General features: G+C 43.5%; 1 protein-coding gene and 1 pseudogene across 1 annotated transcript in view; one reads left to right on the forward strand and one right to left on the reverse strand.

Moving 5' to 3' along the window:
* The window catches only part of Corin (corin, serine peptidase), a 200033-nt gene that overhangs the window by 84708 nt on the left and 95277 nt on the right, over positions 1–20048 (forward strand). The gene's annotated exons all lie outside the window — the stretch shown is intronic.
* LOC127696219 (synaptonemal complex central element protein 2-like) lies at positions 3780–4284 on the reverse strand (annotated as a pseudogene).

The following is a 20048-nucleotide window of genomic DNA, read 5'->3' on the forward strand; positions in this document are numbered from 1 at the left end:
ATTTATTTTCATTTTATATACATTGATATTCTGACTGCATGTATGCCTGTGTGATGGTGCCAGATCCCACCACCCCCCCTCCCCCGGTACTGGAGTTATAGACAGTTGTGAGTTGCCATGTGGGTGCTGAGACTTGAACCCAGGTCCTCTGGAAGAGCAAGCAGTGCTCCTAAACGCCTAGCCATCTCTCCGGCCCAGCAATGCTCCACTTAACCATAGCTGATTTTCCAGCATTTTTCAGTTGTTACACCTGAGTAAAAATAAAGTTTTTACTAATTAAGTCCATGATTGAGGGCGGGCATTCTGATAAACATCCCTCAATAAGCAAAGTACTGTCCCTCTTTTAGAATGTTATGTGGTCCAAAATGTTAGTGATATTGAATTTAAGAAACCCTGACAGAGTTTTATGTTTTAAAAATTCTTTCTCAAAGCCCATCACCCTCACAATCACAATCATCATGACTACCTCGACCATTACTACCACCACCACCACCATCTGCACTACCACTACCACTACCTCCACCACAACCACCTCTAACACCACCACCACCACACCACCACCACCACACCACCACCATCACTACCACCACCACAACATCAACAATAACTACCTCTGTCACCACCACAACAATCACCTCCACCACCACCACCATCAAATCATATTTCATGACTTTTGAGGGATATTGAACATAGACTACAACAAACACATGTGACAAGAAAGAGAGGAACACCAATGACACACATAAAGGCTGCCTCGCAGAAATTATAGAGACATAGAATAAATGACAGGAGAGTAACATGGAGCCAATTCCATGCATGAGGGATGACTATTGTGCTGGGAAGGGGTCCTTCTTGGCAAAGAGGAAGGAAGCAGGTGTTCTTGCATAGGCAACAGACACTGTGAACTCGGTTCCTGTTAGGCTCCTGCTTAGCCTCAGACATGAATATGAGTAGAAGGTGACCCCCGCCTTAGCCTCGCCTCCTCGCATGTGAAATAACCCGCCCATGGAAAGAGTATTTTCCCTTTATATTCGGAGCCTCATTCTTTTTACCAGAGCACTTTTACAGCTGTCAGCTCCTTTTGCTCAAGTAAGTCCCTGAGGTATTTTCGTCTTCATTTTATAAATTAAGAAATTGAGGGTGAGAGAGATCATCCCTGACTTATTTTAAATCCAGCCCCTGTGCTCCCAAACCTCCTGTTCCAGCTCCCCACAAATAGCACATCACCCCATCCCGGGAAGTCAATTAGTAACCCTTGAATGCTACCCTTCACTACAGCCCCATTCTCACAAGAACTCTCAACCGTCTCTCCAGACTACTTTGAGCCAAAGCCTACAACCTGTAAAAACTGCCTTTTCCCAACACATGGTTCTGGGAAGTCAATTCATCTCCTCTTAGCTGCCCTTAAATCAGTCATAATTCCTGGGACAATTTGTTCTCATACTAGGCTCATGGCCGTCTTATCCTCTCTGTTGCTGGGCCCTGCAAAGTAAATAACGCACTGAAGTGATAATGCTGTGGGAACTGTTCTTGAGAGCTTTAAAAATAAACATTGGTGTGTGTTTCCATAGCCGGGTTGTGAGAACTCAGGGGGGCCAAAGGTCAAGGCCCATCAATCATTGCGAGTGTTCCAACTAATCCTTTACTTTACCTTGGTTGTAATCATATATGGAAAGCAGTTTTTAAATGGTATTTCTGTGAGTCTAAAGAGATCCCCTGCCATGAAAGAGCTCCGGCTATTTGTTCTCCAGTCTCCCTCCTCTTTTTTCTGGTATTGTGTTTGCTTTGTCCAGCTCTCGTTGCTGATAGCAACCGCTTCATAGTATCGGACTCTCTAATTGTAGTTGCTGGACCTTGGTAAGGCGCCCACTCTCAATTTCTATTGAATCGCAGGTTCATTTCAGAGAGATTATGCCGTGCTCTTTCTTTGAGATTCTTAGAATCATTGTTTTGATAGTGATTATAGGCAGTGCCGTGAAACAATTAAAAACTAACCAGGCATTTTTCATTATGATGACTAGCTTTAGATAAAAATGATGTTTTTCCCAGAATCTCAAATTTTCTTACATTTATAACTCCAAATTACCCAAAGTTTTAAGTTACCTAACCATCCTTTCTGTATAGAGATGCTACCTCTTATGAGAGCCTTGACTTAGCATCAATGTCTTACATGTGAGCCTAGATGAGTTTGCTTCCTTTCTGTTGGGACTTAGAGAAGGTCAAGTCCATTTCAAACATCTGTCTCTCCAACTTCATGACTCAAATAATAAGACTTGACAGTGGAACCACTTTACCACCGGAAATGATATATTTCAGATGACTTTGGAAGCCATGATGCATTTTGCATATACAAACGTTTCAGTTCAGTAGACACACTCTTTGTGCCACGGACTTTATTACAGTTGGGAAAGGAATGAAAACATGCCTATTTCTCATGACTTCACAGGCCAGTGAAGAGATAAATATTTAAGCATAGACTCAGACCTTGTACTAGAAGTTAGTTTCAAATGGCATATTTGAGGGAGACATGGGTTAGAACAGGTTGATGTGGGGCAGATGTTATTCAGAGAAAGAAAAATGGTCAAAGGACTAGCTTATGGGGTGTGGGTGTGGTTTGGTAGTAGAGTCTTTGCCTAGTACATGTGAAACCCTGGACTGCAAAACAGGACAGAAAAGAAGTAAATAGTTATACCAGTTATTGTACCAGGCAACTAGCACTGTTTTAAATGGAAAGTATTAAATAGGACACAGCCCACTAATCTGGGCTTGAGCTGGGCACTTCTTTCCTACAGTCTGTGAAACTGAGGGGATTTGAAACAGCCCTAAAGGACTACTTCTCAGAAGAGACAGGGGACCCTGAGAAAGGAAGTAGGAAGTGCGACTACATCCTGTGTGGGAGGCCTCTGTCCCTGCTGCTTCTCTGGCTGTAGCATTATGTCTGCTATTAGATTCTAGAACACTTTTCTGATGTGATCTACTTCACAGACCTCTGGCCACATGCTCGACTCTTTCCTTTGCTTCTACTGATACTATAATTGTCTGTATTCCACAGGATCAAAATTTTCAACCTCCTTTTTTCAAGACTCTTATGTTTATCCTGAGAATTCTTATACATGCTTACAGATACATGAGTACTAACAACAAAAGCATGTTTTATCCAATTTTCCTAAGTTTAGATCCACATCCTCCATCTTTGCTTCCAAGAAGAGTTTCCCTGTAATTGTCTCCAGGGCTCCACACCACGGTCCGTTCCTTTACTCTTGAGTTACATTCTTCTCCGTTATGAGCTCTGCTCTTGACTCAAAGAGAAGACTCCCTCCTTCTTTCTGCTTAGTTTCTCTCTCCTGTGTTGTTTTCTCTTCATTTCTCTCATCTCTTGACAGTGGGAAGCAGACTTAGTCCTTGGACCCTTTCCCTCTGGTTACTGAGTTCAGGCTCATGGCTTTAAACACTGCTCAAAGTTCAAAGTTCAAAGTTCAAAGGTACCCAAGTTCAAAGGTGGATCTCTATTATATTTTTCTTCTGGATTGTAGACGTATGTACATATATGTGTTTCCCCCCTTTTTTTTGAAATCAAAACTATAGATGTGGGTTGGGAGAATTTGCTAAGGCGGGGCCTATGGCACGGTTTAACCTTGTCACACTTTGATAATTAGCACAAAGATCATTGGTGGCTTTGTTTTGGGTTACAGAAATATAAAAACAATATCAGCGGCTCAAGCAGTAGCCTCTGTGACTTCTGTTGGTGAGGAGTTAAGATGGAAGCCTCTTAGCAGAAATCAGATTTCGTCATCTTTGTAATTCTGTTTTTTGGAAATGGGAACCTTGGATTGGACACCCAAGTCCTTGTATACAGTTTCCATAGTTTGAAAGACTTGTCTGAGCTCCATTTCCAGATGGCTGAAGTTTGCCATTTTCTGGGTACATTCTTGAATGATTTTGCTGTGGTGGCTGTATATCTGGTATATCTTCTCCAACTTTTCTGTCAGATCCCAGACCTTCATCTTGAGGCTGTCCCTGAAGTTAGTCATAAGTGCAAGTCCTTCTGCCTGTGTTCACTGATGTTATCAATCAGTTCTGGGCTTTCTTCATCAGGATTTCAATGCAGGAATCCAGAGATACCAGACCTGGCAGCTGGCAGCTGGCACTGGGGGCCTCTGAGGGCCACTGAGATAGCTGTTCCTTATGGTTCTTATCCTGCTGGTGCTTTCCGCTCTCCACAATCGCCAGACATTCCTGGCCCTTTAACTCCATGGGAGACATGCCCACATCCTGGTGCTCCATTTGGCTTTTTCCCTACCTCTATATGTGTTTTCCTAGGCACACGGCTGTGTACATGAACAATACATACACACTTTCTCTTTCTCTCACACACATACATATACACATTCTTTTTCTAACACACACACACACACACAGAGAGAGAGAGAGAGAGAGAGAGAGAGAGAGAGAGAGAGAGACTTACAAATGCTACCTTCATTTTCTTTCCATTGAATTTCAAGTCTTGTAAGATATGTACTAGCCAGCCTAATCGCCTTTTCCTTTTCTCTCATCCCTTATTGTCCCACTTGAGTAAATAATAACTTTAGTCTTGTCATTCCAGACCCAAACTTGGGTTCTTCTTGAATCTCCTTTTATCCCACCCTAACTTGAGAGCAAAGTTTAACTTCACACTACCTTAGGCAAAGTTTATGGAATTTGTCAAAATACATGTATGGACCAGCTGGTGAGGGGTCAGTCTCTCCACAGCCACTGCCCGAGCCACGCCACCATGGATCATACTGAGCCGAGCTTCCCTTCTTGTCCTTTATCGGCTCTCTTGCTGCCTCCCTGTGCTCCTGGAGTTCAGGTAAGAGTCAGAATGTAGATCAGGCTGCCCTTGATCCATCCTAAGCATGCACCACTTCAGCCAGCTTGAAACTTCTTTGTAAGAATTGACCCATGTCTAAAATGACAAGAACCACTGTTATCCGTATTGCTCCTCTTCCTCACCTTTACCTTATAATCCAGGCACTCGGGAGGCCCATGGAAAGGATGTAAGGCCAGCCTGATCTACTCATATTCTCCACACAGCAGCCAAAGGGGAAACATTTTTATTCCCCCTCTGAACTCTAAAAATTCTAAACTCTACCTATCTCATTCAGCATTAAGACCACTAGATGAGACAAATACAAGAGTCCTCCATCAGACTGCTGTGTGACACAATCTGAGAAGTGACAGTCACATAGAGCTCAGTTTGAACAGTCTTCTGTGACCCTGCAGTGCAGACATCCTGTTCTTCATCTTCAGATCCTGTCACTTCTCCCTCAAGACTTTAATTTTTGCACTCTAGGCTCCAGCTGGTCTGTTCCATTTGCCCATACTATTACATATATTTTACATGTAATACATATATATACACATATATGTGTGTGTATGTGTAACTATACATATGTATATATAATCTACATGTACATCTACATATATTTCTCTGTACCTGCCAACACCTATCTGTAAGACTGTAACATAGGGCATTCCAGGGGCAGTAGGTGAAGGGAAGGTGGGGGAAAAACTATGCAAGTAGCAGAAGTTCTTGTTATTTTATCCATGGGTCCGAACTTCCAAGCCAGCCATGTGTGCTTGAAATCCCAGCCCTTAGGGGGTTCAGGGAGGAGTTTAAAGGCAGCTTTATTTACATAGAATGTCCCATCTCAAGAAAACCAAACCAAACTAAACCAAGTGAAACAAACAGCAGCAGCAAAAGAGAGAAACTTCTAGATAGACTTTTCTGGGATTAGCATTTGATCTTGCTCTGTATTGAAACTTATTTTCTGAAACCGTCTCATCTCTGACATCTTTTGGATCCATGGAGCAGTGAACCTGCACACGTTGGGCCATGATGGTTCTCTTGAGAACCTCAGTCTCAATCTGCCTTTGCTGTGCACATACCCAGGCTGAAAAAGCATGGCCAACACACAAACTCTTTCCTGTTGAGCCTGGGGCTGCCAATCCCTCTGGGCCCAGTCACTTTTGTGTATACATTGTTTGCGATTAGGTTTCTCTCTCCCGCCAAGCACTGCTTTGCTCTCTGAAATGAAATGGGAGGATCCTCTCCTCACTCATGCCCATTTGCCATGCTCTGGGCAAGTCAGCTGCTGGGCAAGAGGCTGAAGTCAGGAAGTGGAGACCATAGGTTGGTCCCAGTTCCCTACTGCTGTGCTCAGCATCTGGATACCGCGGATATCTATCTACTTCTGCATCTTCAGTGTTTTTCTCCAAATCACAAATAAGATTCCAATAAAATGTGAAAACATTGAATGACAGGGCGAAAACTCTCGATATAAACACAGTGCAATTCAAAGCCCATTTTGAAGGATGTCTAATTGGAACTCTTCAGTAAGAGTTGTTGCTGTTTATATCCTAAATGATTCAGACCATCATTGATTTTAATTTTTGTTTTTTGTTTTTTTGTTTTGAGACAGGGTTTCTCTGTATAGCCTTGGCTGTCCTGCAACTCACTCTGTAGACCAGGCTGGCCTTGAACTCAGAAATCCACCTGTCTCTGCCTCCCAAGTGCTGGGACTAAAGGCGTGCACCACCACTACCCCTGATTTTAATTTTTAATCTAGCTTCACATCCACTTTGATGGCCAACTTACTCCTATCTGACAGACCCTATACTATGAGGTGGAGATATTTTTCTTTCTTCCCTTTCATAGGGGAAGATAGGTTCCTGTCTGTGTGTTTGGGTAGGATGGGTTCCTGTCTGTGTGTTTGTAGAGGACAGGTTCCTGTCTGTGTGTTTGTAGAGGACAGGTTCCTGTCTGTGTGTTTGTAGAGGACAGGTTCCTGTCTGTGTGTTTGTAGAGGACAGGTTCCTGTCTGTGTGTTTGGGGAGGACGGGTTTGCTAAGATCAAACAGTCCTTGAAGCCAGGCTACAATGATCTGTTGCTTTTTTGTCTGATTTCATTTCTATTTCTCATAGAATTTCATTTGGGCTCAATATCTAGTTAATACTTAGAATTAATTATCTCTGAAATAACACCATAGAGAAAAGTAGAAATTTCTGCGTTTAAAATAGTTCTCTGTGTTATGAGACTAAGTATCGATAGTTTCCTTTTGATTAACTTATCACAATAATTTTGATTTGGGTATATATAAATATTCAGAAATAGTTATCATGCTTAAATGTTAGATTAATCGGGAATTAATATTTTGATACTTGTCTTGTTTGGTGGATTTTTTTTTTGAAGGACGGGTTTGTGGGTTTGGAGGAGGGGGCCTTAGAGGATAAGCGTGCTCACTGCTTTTCCAGAGGACCTGATTTCAGCTTCCAGCACCCACACTGGGCTGCTCACACTGTCTGTAGCTCCACCTCCAGGAAATCTAACACCCCTGGCCTCCACGGTTGACTGCACTCATGTGCATCCATACACAGATACCTATCCCATGTGTGTATCCTACACAGACACCTGCACTCACATGCGCTCATCCATACACAGATACCTATCCCATGTGTGTATACCACACAGACACCTGCACTCACATGCACTCATCCATACACAGATACCTATCCCATGTATGTACCCCACACAGACACCTGCACTCACATGCACTCATCCATACACAGATACCTATCCCATGTGTGTACCCCACACAGACACCTGCACTCACATGCACTCATCCATACACAGATACCTATCCCATGTGTATATCCCCACACAGACACCTGCACTCACATGCACTCATCCATACACAGATACCTATCCCATGTGTGTACCCCACACAGACACCTGCACTCACATGCACTCATCCATACACAGATACCTATCCCATGTGTGTACCCCCACAGACACCTGCACTCACATGCGCTCATCCATACACAGATACCTATCCCATGTGTATATCCCACACAGACACCTGCACTCACATGCACTTATCCATACACAGATACCTATCCCATGTGTGTACCCCACACAGACACCTGCACTCACATGCGCTCATCCATACACAGATACCTATCCCATGTGTGTACCCCACACAGACACCTGCACTCACATGCACTTATCCATACACAGATACCTATCCCATGTGTGTACCCCACACAGACACCTGCACTCACATGCACTTATCCATACACAGATACCTATCCCATGTGTATATCCCACACAGACACCTGCACTCACATGCACTTATCCATACACAGATACCTATCCCATGTGTGTATGCACACAGACACCTGCACTCACATGCGCTCATCCATACACAGATACCTATCCCATGTGTGTATACCACACAGACACCTGCACTCACATGCGCTCATCCATACACAGATACCTATCCCATGTGTGTACCCCACACAGACACCTGCACTCACATGCACTCATCCATACACAGATACCTATCCCATGTGTGTATGCACACAGACACCTGCACTCACATGCACTCATCCATACACAGATACCTATCCCATGTGTGTATACCACAGACACCTGCACTCACATGCGCTCATCCATACACAGATACCTATTCCATGTGTGTACCCCACACAGACACCTGCACTCACATGCGCTCATCCATACACAGATACCTATCCCATGTGTGTATCCTACACAGACACCTGCACTCACATGCGCTCATCCATACACAGATACCTATCCCATGTGTGTATACCACACAGACACCTGCACTCACATGCACTCATCCATACACAGATACCTATCCCATGTGTGTACCCCACACAGACACCTGCACTCACATGCACTCATCCATACACAGATACCTATCCCATGTGTGTATCCTACACAGACACCTGCACTCACATGCGCTCATCCATACACAGATACCTATCCCATGTGTGTATCCTACACAGACACCTGCACTCACATGCACTCATCCATACACAGATACCTATCCAATGTGTGTATCCCACACAGACACCTGCACTCACATGCGTTCATCCATACACAGATACCTATCCCATGTGTGTATCCTACACAGACACCTGCACTCACATGCACTCATCCATACACACATACCTATCCCATGTGTGTGTATCCTACACAGACACCTGCACTCACATGCACTCATCCATACACAGATACCTATCCCATGTGTGTACTCCACACAGACACCTGCACTCACATGCACTCATCCATACACAGATACCTATCCCATGTGTGTATACCACAGACACCTGCACTCACATGCGCTCATCCATACACAGATACCTATTCCATGTGTGTACCCCACACAGACACCTGCACTCACATGCGCTCATCCATACACAGATACCTATCCCATGTGTGTATCCTACACAGACACCTGCACTCACATGCGCTCATCCATACACAGATACCTATCCCATGTGTGTATACCACACAGACACCTGCACTCACATGCACTCATCCATACACAGATACCTATCCCATGTGTGTACCCCACACAGACACCTGCACTCACATGCACTCATCCATACACAGATACCTATCCCATGTGTGTATCCACACAGACACCTGCACTCACATGCACTCATCCATACACAGATACCTATCCCATGTGTGTATCCACACAGACACCTGCACTCACATGCACTCATCCATACACAGATACCTATCCCATGTGTGCAGACACCTGCACTCACATGCACTCATCCATACACAGATACCTATCCCATGTGTGTGTCCCACACAGACACCTGCACTCACATGTACTCATCCATACACAGATACCTATCCAATGTGTGTATCCCACAGACACCTGCACTCACATGCGCTCATCCATACACAGATACCTATCCCATGTGTGTACCCCACACAGACACCTGCACTCACATGCGCTCATCCATACACAGATACCTATCCCATGTGTGTATCCCACAGACACCTGCACTCACATGCACTCATCCATACACAGATACCTATCCCATGTGTGTATCCCACACAGACACCTGCACTCACATGCGCTCATCCATACACAGATACCTATCCCATGTGTGTATCCCACAGACACCTGCACTCACATGCACTCATCCATACACAGATACCTATCCCATGTGTGTATACCACAGACACCTGCACTCACATGCACTCATCTATACACAGATACCTATCCCATGTGTGTATCCTACACAGACACCTGCACTCACATGCGCTCATCCATACACAGATACCTATCCCATGTGTGTATCCTACACAGACACCTGCACTCACATGCGCTCATCCATACACAGATACCTATTCCATGTGTGTACCCCCACAGACACCTGCACTCACATGCACTCATCCATACACAGATACCTATCCCATGTGTGTATCCTACACAGACACCTGCACTCACATGCACTCATCCATACACAGATACCTATCCCATGTGTGTACACCACACAGACACCTGCACTCTCCTGTTCATGACAAGCTTATTGATCAGCACTATGCATTGACAGTGATGGGTCAACCTAAGTTTTTATTTTTAAATTTGTGCACAATATCACACACCGTTTCGTGAACAGTTCCTAGGTTTCAACATTCCATATATTTTTCTAACCACCAACAGTCAATAGTTCTAAAATAGTTCTCTTAAGACTCGTCCCACTGTCTGTTATCTCTGCCCCTCCCTTGCACTCCCCACAACCCCTGGGAATCACCTAGCCCTGTGCTTTTGCTCTTCTATCGTGTTACATAAGTGCAGACTCTCACCACGGGCTACTTTGAAGCTGTCTTCTTTCACTTAGCACGGCAACTTCAGCGTTCAACCATGCTATCCTAATGTAGCAATGATTTACTCTTGTTAATGCTTGCTAATATTCCACTGTGTGGATGGATTTCAATTCATTCATTCATTCACTTATTAAAGAATATTTAGTATTCCCCCCAGGGTTCTTGTAGTTATGAAAATTATTGCTTGTAGTTATGAAAATGCTTATTTGTATATATGTGATATGTGTATGTGTATATGTGTGTGATGTGTATGTTTCTATGCATGTGTGAGTGAGAGAGAGAGAGAGAACACAGAGAGAGAGACAGAGAGAGAGAGAGACAGAGAGAGCAGGTGTATTTTTGCATGTGATAACATGTGCCTTGAGGCCAGTTGTTGGCTTTGAGTATGTTCTATGATCCTCTGTCCTTTTCTAAATTATGGGTTTAAGTGTCTCTTTTCTGAGTCTTGTACCCACTGCTGTGGCTACCCCAGCTCGTCAGGAACCCCCAGGATCCTCCTGTCTGATCCAAGTACAGAGCCTCAGACCAACACAGTGAAGACTCAACCTTTAAGCCGTCTATTGAGCCCACTTAAAACATTTCTATCATGAGTTTTATCAAATTGAAATGATCATATATTTTTAATATGTTAACGTGAGAATTATAGGAATGATTTTCTATTGCTTCACCTTGTGTTCCCTGAACATGACTGCTTGTCTGGCTGTTGTGTGCCTAGGAGTGGTTTTCTCTGTGTTTATCCTGTGCAACTGTTGCAGAGAAGCTTAGTCTAAATTTATACTGCTCATTAGACATGGTTATAATAGATGCTTTAAAGTTATCAAAGAATTTCAATATCTAGGCCACCTCAGATATGAAGTCTGCTGGTTATATCTTTGTGTGTGTGTGTGTGGGGGGGGGGTGTATGCCCTAGAGTCGTTGGGAATGGCTTGCTATTTTGTATGTTTTTTCTAAAATTACACACAGGATTTGACTGTATTGTGTGAGTATGAAACCTCATTGCTTTTTGTCCATGTGTTTGCTTTAATTCAGTGTCGCCCGGCTTGGTTAGATTCAGCTCCCAAGCCGAGTTGACCCCTCTGGACTTTAATTCCATGGCAGGACTTTTCCAGGAAGTAGACTGGTGCCTGGCTGTGGACCACACTCTTGGTTACTTTTCAAATCTTTGCTTCTCTTCAAATCAGGTCCATGCATGCAGGCCTGGAGGAAAATGTAGGAGTTGGGCCAGTGCTTTAACAACTATTGCTCCTCCAGGAACTTCAAAAGGTGTAGGGGGGGGGAGGAATAGGAATGAAGGTTTTGGTTGGATATATCTAATTAAGATAAAATAAAAATAAAGAAAACTGCTCTTAAATCACTTCTTTTTCTGTGATTTTGCTGTATTTCTCTGACTCCTGTGGACCCTTCAGCCTGACCAGGGCCGATCCCAAACTTGACTGCTGTTGCTACTGTTCTTCAGACATGCAGTTTTGGGACTGCGGCTCTTTTCCTGAGAAACTCCAGGGCCAAAAGCCGTGAAAAGGGTCCCCATCCTGTCTGCTTTGCTGGAGCCCACCCTCTGGCTCCTCCGACCTTTCTCCTCTATTTATAGGGGTAGCGTATTTATGCGAATGGTGGGTGTAGGTTATCCCACTTGCTGCCCACGTCCACGTTTATCCCGACCCCGTTATATTTTGGAGGTATAGCTAGGAAAACAAGGACACTCACCATCACCCCGTGCTCTTTCTGGTCTTTCTGCTCTTCTTTCGTCCCCAGGCAAGGAGGATCGTCGCTTTGTCTATTGCAACCTTGATTTTTAATATTATCAGAGGGTGAGGCCAAGCAGAGCACTCTTACTCAAGCTTAGCTGCAACTGGAGGCCTAGAAACCCCACTTCTCACTTCTAATTTTAATGTATGGTTGGACATCCAGACTGGCAGGCAAAGATTCAAAAACAAACCAACTGACAAAAAAAAATGATGCCTTGCTTGTCAGACGTTTCGTGGCCTCCTCTGTCTGTCTGCGTTGTTTCAGCTTCATCTGAAGCACAGCAGAGCAGAATCCTGACAGTGTTTGGAGGATGAGAAGGCATGGGACCTAAGTGGGAACCAGTTTGATTGTTTTGGTGCTTAGGGTCCCCAGTGTTGTTAATCCCAGGATAATGTGTAGTGGCAGGTTGGGAATGAATTAGGGGCATGTTCCTTTGGTCAGTTGGAAAGGGGCTTTGTAAAAAGAGAGGTGACAAAAGAGAAAGATATTGAGGACATCACCCTGATGGTAGCTTCAGACATGTGCTCCTGGGGTGAAACTGGAGGCAAAGAAAAGTCTTGGGAAGCTCTGTGTCTAATTGGTCTGACATATGCAATGGCAATGGGCGGTCTCAAACAAGGCAGAAGATGGGGACTGACACTGGAGGTTGTCCTTGGACAGCCACACAGGCGGTATGATATGTGGGTGCCATCACACACACACACACACACACACACACACACACACACACATACACCCCCCCCCCACATCGCACACATACAACTATTTCTGACTGTGTACTCAAGGAAAGCGTTTGCCTAATGGAAATGTACTCCACAGTCAGAAGGTGACAACTGGCCTTGGCTTTGTATAGTATTGTTCTGACCATCCTTTTAAAATGATGATCTGTATTTGCACATAGACGAGTGTATGATGAAGTATGCAAAATTTTACATTAATATACCTGGAAAACATCCAAGAACAGAAAAGTTCTGAGTAATTGTGAAGATAGGTTAGTGAAATATAAATCCACATAAAATATGCCTTGCATATAAATAGGATAGCATTCATTATCCATGTAAGTGATCAGGTAAGATTGCACATGAATGACAGCTTCTCTCTGCTTCTTCATAGAAATATTCTCATTTTTCTTTTCTTGATTGCTTGTTTGTGAATCTTCAAACAGGGCATAGGAAAAATACTGCTGTTTGCTTTAGAGCTGCTGACGTCAACCTGGTAGGCGGAAGTATCCAGGTTCGGTTTTGTTCATCTTGTACAAGATGCCAGTGATGTCTGACTTAATCTAGGCAAAGGATTTGCACTGGAAATAAGTCATTTGGATGGATGGCTTCTAAATTAAGGCAATGTGAATGTTTAGATCTGCCCAGGATAGAACAGCCGTGGTAAAGATAAAAGAGCCTCAGAGTATTTTTATTTCAAAAAGTCTCTCATTCTAGACGTTCAATGCAGATGCAGACGCGAGTGAGCTGACCATCTAGTCATCTGCTGTTCATAGCATATCTGTGCTATTTTTGAGAAGCAGAGCAATGCACGTTGGTTTGACTGGAGACTTGAGACCAAGAAAGGATGACAGCAGGGCTCCATATTATCAGCAAACCTAAGCACCTGCCCGTAGAGCCAACTCAAGGGGGAAGGAATCACAGTGTGTGTCAGATGAACACTGACCACTCCGAAGTCCTGGGGAATGCTTCTGTCCACAGACTAGTATATAGAGACCCCTAAAGGGTTAATATTTTCTCAAATTGCCTAACACAGCATGTGACCCGTGCCCCCCCCCCCATCTGAGTTTTTACTTCATAGGATTTTGTGAAATATTATTCTTCTGTGTTGTTGAGCTGTTTCCAATTTTCTCCATTTGACATTTCCGAAGACTCCCTGCTAAGTGTAACTTTTGAACAGAGGATTTTTGCAGATTTTTAAAGGATATAATCTGAAGACTGCAAAATGTCTTGCTTATCTGGGGAACTCCACAGCCAGAGGATTAACACTGGGACACAATGATAAAACAAAGAGAGGGTTGTTGTTCTAGAGGAAAACAAAACTATTTCACACGATTTAATAGCTTTGTTTATAGGAACAAATTATAGTATTATTAAGAGCTAAGTGAAAGAGAATTGTTTTCACATTTTTCCCCCTCAGAACATAGCTTAAGGAACTGCATTTACTCGGCCAAAAGACAGACTTATAACAAATTTAGTGATGGATCTGGTTTGCTTTTATTTGTAACTTATTTTGGGCAGCCCTCATCCAACAAAGCAGATCGAGAACTCCCACCAGGTAGCAGCAGTTGCAGAGGTTTTTATAAGGTAAGGAAAGGAGCTGGCCATAGGAGGGAAACCAGCGGATGTCAGGTTACCTTTTCTAAGGATTGGAGTAGAGGGGAATTCATTAGGATGTTTTTTTTAAGTGGACAGTAACTTGTCTTCAGAAAACCAAAACAAAAGATACTAGTCTGGTGGTGGTGGTGGTGGTGCAGCGTCTTCTCTGAAGATTTAGTTTGTTTATGTGGCATTTAGCATGAATGATTCTGTGCCAATTTTTAGCCTGGCCTATTGGAGCTGACGAAGGGGCTGAGTCTAAAACAATGGCCTCCCCATTAACCATATCATAATTTCTCTATTTCTGTTAGGTATGAACAAAACTTAGAGCTGTTGCACTAATTCAGTTCTGGCTTCCCCTTGTAGCGGGCTGTCTCCTGGCAACAGTGACCCCACACTCAACACATTTATTTCTGTTCTAGTCACCCCAACGGAAGACAAAGCATCTTACCTTCAGTGAAGAGAGGATTTCAGACACTGAAAGCATTTGAGAGGTCACAATGCCATAGTACTATTGTGGCTCCTCAGAGGGTAATATTAAGTGCGTGGAGTTCGCCAGCTTCTTTATTAAGCCAAGCAAAGGGTCCCAATACAGCTAAAATAGTCCCTAAAAAGTCAGAGGGGCCTCTTAGGTGGTGGAAAAATTCAAGTTTGATGTGACAGATTTAATTCTCTCTCACTTTAACCACAGACATCACTGATTGGAAGATTCAAACATAAGCATAGCAAGGCCTCGAGAGGCTATGAGACTTGAGGTTAAGAACTTCTATTTCTCATCCTGATTCACAGTTTGCATTCTCTGCTTTGGACCTGAGGATATCGTACTTGTTCCCATTTGCATATGTCCACAGTCCATAAGGACTAGGCCCTGAAATTCAGGGTGTGTGGCTTCAGCTTACAGGCACTTAGCAGCAGAGTAGTTCTTTCTCTCCATGCTTTCATGAGAGAAAATTGGACTGGAGGAAACTTCAGGATCCGCTTAAGTTTATAGGAAGATAATGATTCAAAACTGAGTGGGGAGTGGGGGAGGGAGAACTGGAGAGATGGCTCAAAGGTTGAGAGCATTGCTCTTTCAGAGGTCCTAAATTCAATTCCAAGCAACCACATGGTCGCTCACAACTATGTACAATGAGATCTGGCACCTTCTACTGGCCTGAAAACATATGCAGGTAGAACACTACATAATAGATAAATTTTAAAATCAAACCAAACCAAACCAAATCAAACCAACCAGCCAAACAAACAAACAAAATTGAGTATGCACTTCTGAAATAGGATCTTTCCTCTCTGAATTTTTCCCATTTCTATAAAAACAGACCAAACCAAGGCAATGACTTTACTCACCACTGTTACAAGATACTCTAAAGAATCAACATGGGGGAAGAAAGATTGATTTGGGATCCCAGCTTCACACAGGCGGCCATGGAGACATCCACAGCAGAGGAGCAGTACATGACTTGCACCCTGCTGGGTCAGAAGTCAACAAGACTGTGCCAGAGCTGAGGGTTCTATAGGTTTAGAGGGCTGGCTCCTCCTATAGTATGTGTCAACAGACTCCACTCCTAAAGCTGCTAAAACCTCTCAACACAGCATGGGGCAACACACTAGGGACCAAGTATTCAAATGAATGAGCCTGAAGAGGATATTTCCACATTCACACAATATGTCGCAATCCCTCAAAAGCCCCAAGACAGGGCAGAGCAATTTAAGAGGATTAGTAACAGCATCAGGAAATGCTGCCATTGAGGTATGACACTGTCACTGAAACCATGATCACACAGGAGCTATCCATATCCATGCGTGTGTGGCTTCTTAGACATTCCATTATGGAGTCAGGTAAGTCCTACAAACAACACAAACCACAGCAACTCTCACGTCAGGCTGTTGAGTTCCAATTCTCCAGTGAGCAGTGAGCAGAGTCAAAACCCTAAGCAGTTACAGAGAGGGCCAAGTCCCTTGGCAGGCTGAGGTGCATGCTTCGGCAAAGTCACCTCTCTGTTGTAATTTCTACTTCTGGCAGTGACTCATCAGTCCCAGAAGATCAACAGACAGATGGTCTCTCAAATAATAGTCAGTACCCATCTCAAGGTCATGTGATGTCCCTCGCAGCACGAACTGACCAAGGATTTGGAAGTCAAAAAGATTTGGGGACAACAAAAGGCAGGTTATACTCAAGAGGTACCCACTGTCCATCATAGTCCTCAGGACAGCAAGTGGAAGGCTAGAGACCTGGGGACAGAGGTCTATGGAGACCTTAACAGAACAGGCTGGTTCCTTCTACTGGTGGCTAGAACTGTCAGAAGACTTTTTGTTAACATTTAGCTTTAAATCTTTTTTTTTTGTCTGTGATTCACAAATTTGGTGGCTTCCAATCTGCAAAATGTAATGAGAGTTCCCAGGGGCAATAGCAGAGCAGGGAACATAAGGTGTGGACAGCATCATGTAACTGCAGAGGACCCTTCTCTAAGGATTTGAGGCTCAGACTGATGTGGGGACCCCAGAATCTCCTAGTCTAGGAAAAACTGATCTATTTGGGGCTGTTTTAGTTGCTTATGTGAAATTTAACATAACTGCCATTTTAGTTCCTTATGTAAAATTTAGCACGAGGGACTTTACTTTGATTCTTAGCTTGGTTCAATGGAGCTTACTGCAGGAACTTAGCCCAAAGGATGGTCTCTCCAAATTTTAACAACTCTATTCAACAGAGAGTCATAGATCAGTGACACCATGCCATTGATACATTATGACAGTTTATGAAGGGGCTGGAGAGATGACTCAGCAGTTAAGAGCACTGATACTCTTGTATAGTCTGGGGTTTGGTTCTCAGGACTCCCGGCAGGTGGCTCACAGACCTAGAGGATTTGATGCCCTCTCTGACCTCTGTAGGCAATGAACTCATGTGGGCCACATACAGAGAGCGCAGGCACGCTCACACACACACACACACACACCACCACCACCACAAATAAATAACACTTTCCCAAAGGTTTATGAAGTAGTCATTTGATCCTGGGCATCGTTTCCCATAATGAGGGATTTAGTTCACTTCCGATTTTTATAGTATCCCTTTCATAAGAATTTTGTTTATTTATATTCTATGAGAATTTTATTTGTTTATTGTTTATAACTAATAAGCAGTTCTTTTCTTTCCATGGCAATACATATAGTATATGTCTTTCCAATGTCTTGCTCTTTCAAAAGACATTTTATTTTTAACAATGTGCAAGGGGTGGTCATTGCGCTTGCCAACATGAAAGCCATAGGAAAAACTGAGAGTTTGGAAGACAGAACTAGGAAATTCCAGGGTCTCTCAGTGAGTGTAAATGTCTGGATTTCAGAGACTAGGTTGAGGCTAAGTGAATAGAAACTTGAGAGTCCTTAGTACACATGGTGGGTGAAAATTCCCACCCGAACAAGAAGAAAAGTTAAAGGGCAGAGCAAGCAGACAGGAGGGGGGGGGGGGACAGCGTGGAGCACTCCAAGCATGACTTGTGGGAGCACGGCTGACTCCCTCTGCCTTCCTCTGCCTTCCACTGCTTTCCTCAGGCTCACAGGGCTTATAGGTGGTGGTTCCGTATAGAAGCCTGTCAACACAGTTGAAGAAATACTCAATCTTCAGTTCATACTTCTTTGCTTCCTAGGAAATGTTAATTATTAAGTAGGCTGGTTCCATTCTAGGTTTGGATAATTAGAAAGAAATGGCAGGAAATCCATGAAAGTAGTGGGAGTCATTACCTTTTATATAAGGATAGAAAACGTATACACTATACATGAACATTGGTCTGAAACTCAAAGTTTCCTAGATCATAGCTCAAGTTAAGCTGCAACAATGCCCATGTTCTTTCATCTGTTAAAAATGGAACTTTTGTTTGTTTGTTTGTTTATTTGAGTTGGGGTCTCACTACGGAACCCTGGCTGGCCTGGAAGGCTTAAAGTTCATTATGAGACCAAACTGCCCTGAATTTGTGTTGATCTCCTGACCCTATCTCCTGGGTGCTAGGATTACAAGTATATACCACCAGGCCCCACATAAAACAAAGTTTTTATTATTGTAATGATACCAACAACAATAGCTAATATTGACTGCATGTCTGGTGGGCACCATAGTTTCTGTATTGCATATTGTAATATGTTTTAATTTTCAGCATAACTGTCAATATATCTTGTTACTCTTATAGAAAAAGACACCGAAGCTCATCACCTAATCATATTTTCTGACACAAAGCACCATCACTGTATATATTTTTTTGAATGATAATGACAACATCTTCTTTAGGAGAAAAACAAAGAGCCCTGAAGTAATTTACCATTTGTGCTGTACCCAGGAGTCTCATCGTGATTTGTGTTGATATAAAAGCTCACCTCTTGCCTTCAAGGGCTTAAGAGATAGTTTATTCTGGAGCCAAATATGAGTGATTATCGACAAGGAACACAGATGTAGTTTGCTTCAAATTACATGTTTCAGCCTGGTAATAGTTTGATCACATTTTTTTTTTTTTTTGCATTAGCGGCAGAACAAAGAAAGGCATAAATCAAGGTACATTGCTGGAAGCATTAAATAGACTGTTATAGGAAAGTGGAAATCCAGCTACAGCCTCAGATGCTGTCTCATGGCCTTGGTAAGCTTATGATTGGTAGAAAACAGGATCTGCTAAGACAGTACACTTTGATAAATTTTAATTAGGTCCTGGACCTGTAACAACCCAACCTTTCCCCCATCCTGGCAGGTCTGACTAGTTAGAACGTTCAGTGCGATGTGCCGCCTCCGTCTGCGAAGTGCTGTTTATTTAGTATTAGGAGTGGTCGCCGAGGTGACCAATGTTGTGCATCATTTTGGCACGTGGTACAAAGTCAGAAGCCAATGGCACCTCCATGTGCAGCTTTCCCTGTACTTGGGGTCTTGCTTATCTGATGCCCAGCCTCCCCTCTTAGATGCCACCACTGTTTGTCCTCCCGTGCTTAGTGCCACTTCACTGGTGACACGAGACTGGGTTTGTCTGCCGTATAGTAACTGTACAACCACAGAACTGTAGAAAGTGTCCTGCTTTCTTTCATCCCTGGCATGGTCTCTGACCTGATAGCAATGGAAATTTCTCCCAGAGTAGTTACTAAATGTACCAGTGTATTTGTTTTATTCTTTTGCGCGCACGTGTTTGTGTGTGTGTGTGTGTGTGTGTGTGTGTGTGCATGTGCGCATGTGAGTGTAAAGGTCAGCAGACCTCCTCACGTGCTGTTCCTCAGATGCTACCACTCACCTGTTATTTTGAGATAGTTTCTCATGGGCCTG

The sequence above is a fragment of the Apodemus sylvaticus genome, chromosome 11, assembly GCF_947179515.1.
Source record: "Apodemus sylvaticus chromosome 11, mApoSyl1.1, whole genome shotgun sequence".
NCBI classification, from domain to species: Eukaryota; Metazoa; Chordata; class Mammalia; order Rodentia; family Muridae; genus Apodemus; species Apodemus sylvaticus.